The sequence below is a fragment of the Herpailurus yagouaroundi genome, unplaced genomic scaffold (genome assembly GCF_014898765.1).
Source record: "Herpailurus yagouaroundi ecotype Mexico unplaced genomic scaffold, PumYag 66198, whole genome shotgun sequence".
NCBI lineage: Eukaryota > Metazoa > Chordata > Mammalia > Carnivora > Felidae > Herpailurus > Herpailurus yagouaroundi.
This window is the reverse complement of record NW_024419223.1, coordinates 1-2,330: the sequence shown is the minus strand read 5'-3', so window position 1 is coordinate 2,330 and position 2,330 is coordinate 1. Positions and strand designations below refer to the sequence as shown.

General features: G+C 59.5%; 1 long non-coding RNA gene across 1 annotated transcript; it reads left to right on the top strand.

The window, feature by feature from the left end:
- Positions 1-9: 9 nt before the first annotated feature.
- On the top strand, positions 10-2,330 carry LOC121024594 (uncharacterized). Its single transcript, XR_005787760.1, has 3 exons — positions 10-253; positions 1,613-1,760; positions 2,222-2,330. It is a non-coding gene; the product is annotated as an uncharacterized LOC121024594 (long non-coding RNA).

Below are 2,330 nucleotides of genomic sequence, written 5' to 3'. Positions count from 1 at the left end.
AGGGTTCAGCGCGCGGCGGGTCCCACGCGTAGCTCACGCCCGCTGGGACCTCGTGCCACCCCGAACCCAAGCGGCCGGGGGCCGTCGGGCGCTGGGCCGGGTTGGCGCGGAGACCTGGAGACTTGGGAATCTCTGAATATACAGCACTGTCCTTCTGTGCTGGTCCCCACATGTAGCCTGCAGTGGCCAGCTGGGTGCATGGCTGGGCCAGGGGACCTGGAGGCGGCGGTCGACACGGAGCACGGGCAAGAAGGTCAGTGCGCCCCTTCCCCCTCCTCCTCTACGCCTCTTCCCCTAATCTCTCTGGCGGGACCCCGGGACACGCGATGCAGCGTAGACCTGGCTGCAGCCCTGGTTGGGGTCAGGGGTGTGGGAGGGGGGCCCTCCTCGGGGGTGCCGGAGGGATGGTCCGAGTGTTGCAAAGGACTTCCCTGGGCAATCGGTGATTTCCTCCTCCTTTTTTAAACAACCAAAAAAAGTGTATTTATTTTGAGAGAGAGAGTGCAGGAGGAGGGGCAGAGAGAGGAGAGAAACAGAATCCCAAGCAGGCTCTGCCCTGTTAGCGCCACCCCGTGGTGGCAGTGCTGGAACGCACCAACGGTGAGATGGTGACCCCCGCAGAAATCAAGAACGGATGCCTGCCTGACTGAGCCTGATTTAACCCACGTGCCGCATCACCCCTTTTTATACATGAGCAGTGCCTCCAAGGGATCAAGGTCACTTGGCTCTGGGTGGCCAAGTCCAGCCGTGAACACGAACGGGGGGTTCAGAGTCATTTGTCTGCACCCTCACTGAGCCCTGCACGAACCATCACAGGCGTTGTCCTGGGTTAGGGCTCCCCCTGTGCCTCCAGGTCACTCTTCTGGGGTCGGGGCCACAGACCCCATTTGCAATGAGGCTCTGAGAAGCCACCACAGGAGCTTGTTGGTCACAGGGCTTTGTGTGACATAGCCCCACTGTGGGTTTGAACTCAAGTCAATCTGACCCAAAGGTTGTGGCCTCTGATCCCAGCCTTGGATGTGAGGATGTCCTGGGTGGGAGCCATGGAGAGGGGCACTGGTGGCAAGGGGCTCTGAGGGGCGGGCTTCCTGGGGGAGGAAGGCTCTAGGGAGGCTGGAGTAGGGTGACGGGTGCACACTGGGGAGGGCGTCTGGACCAGTTCATGCAATGCTCTGGATATCAGGTAAGGAGTCGGGGGTCACCGCAGGTTGGGGAGGGAAGGGGACACAATTCAGGCAACCTTTTTGGTTTTTTTTAAGTTTATTGATTTTGAGAGAGCGAGAGAGCATGTGTGATCAGGGAAGGGCAGAGAGAGCAGGAGAGAGAATCCCAAGCAGTCTCCACGCTGACAGCTTGGGGCTTGAACTCACGAACTGTGAGATCATGCTCTGAGCCAGTATCGGGAGTTGGATGCTTAACGTACCGAGCTGCCCAGGCGCCCCCGGGCAGTCTTATAAGAGCCACAGCATCCTTGATTTGGAGGGAGTTTGGTGGGCGTGTTATTTGGCCCCACTCAAGCATGGATCCCCAAAACCAACCAGGGAGGAGGAGGCTGCCTCAGTTTCCTCCTGTGTAATGGGGGCTCTGGGGGTCATCTGCTGTCTCCTTCCAGGCTGGGGGCACGCTGGTTGGAGGGCCCAGACCTAGCCACGTCTCAGAAGCCACATCTCACCAACTGCCCAAGAGGAGTGGGTGTCCCAGCCATAATCTCATTTGGCCCTCACCCCAGGGCCTCAGATGACCTGTCCAACATCCCACAGGTGCTGTCTCCCCTCCCACAGTCATTCAACATTTATAGGACGCCCCCTGGGTTCCAGCTACCAGGGGAATCTGGGCCGCCCCATTCTATCCCCCCTTAGAGTTTACCAGCTGGGGCGAGGGGTGCACATAGGCAGACGTCGTAAGTGACCCAGGGTTGCGGAGGGTTCGTGGAAACACTGAAAGGCACCACTCTGGAGGGGGGCACAGATCAAGGCAGACTTCCCGGAGGTGATGTCAGGCACGAGTCCCCAGAAATCAGCCGGGTGATGGGACTGGCAGACCCGAGTGGTGGGTAGTGTGAGCAGAGGTGTGGGGGCCAGGCCCGATGGCCGAGTGATGGCGCGGGGAGGAAGCTGCTGGCCGTGAAGGGACAGGAAGCCTAAGTTTCAGGGGCCTCCACGGCAGACATTTTGTATTTGGGCTATTGTCTGTTTCTTAAAGAAGTACCTTTGCAATCTAGAAAACCTCGAAGCCGCCCAGACTGATGGGCCCTGACAACATTGGTGCCTGGGGCTCAGACCCGATCCTGCCAGTCAGGGGCTGAGGACCGCTGGGACTGTCTCTGAGCC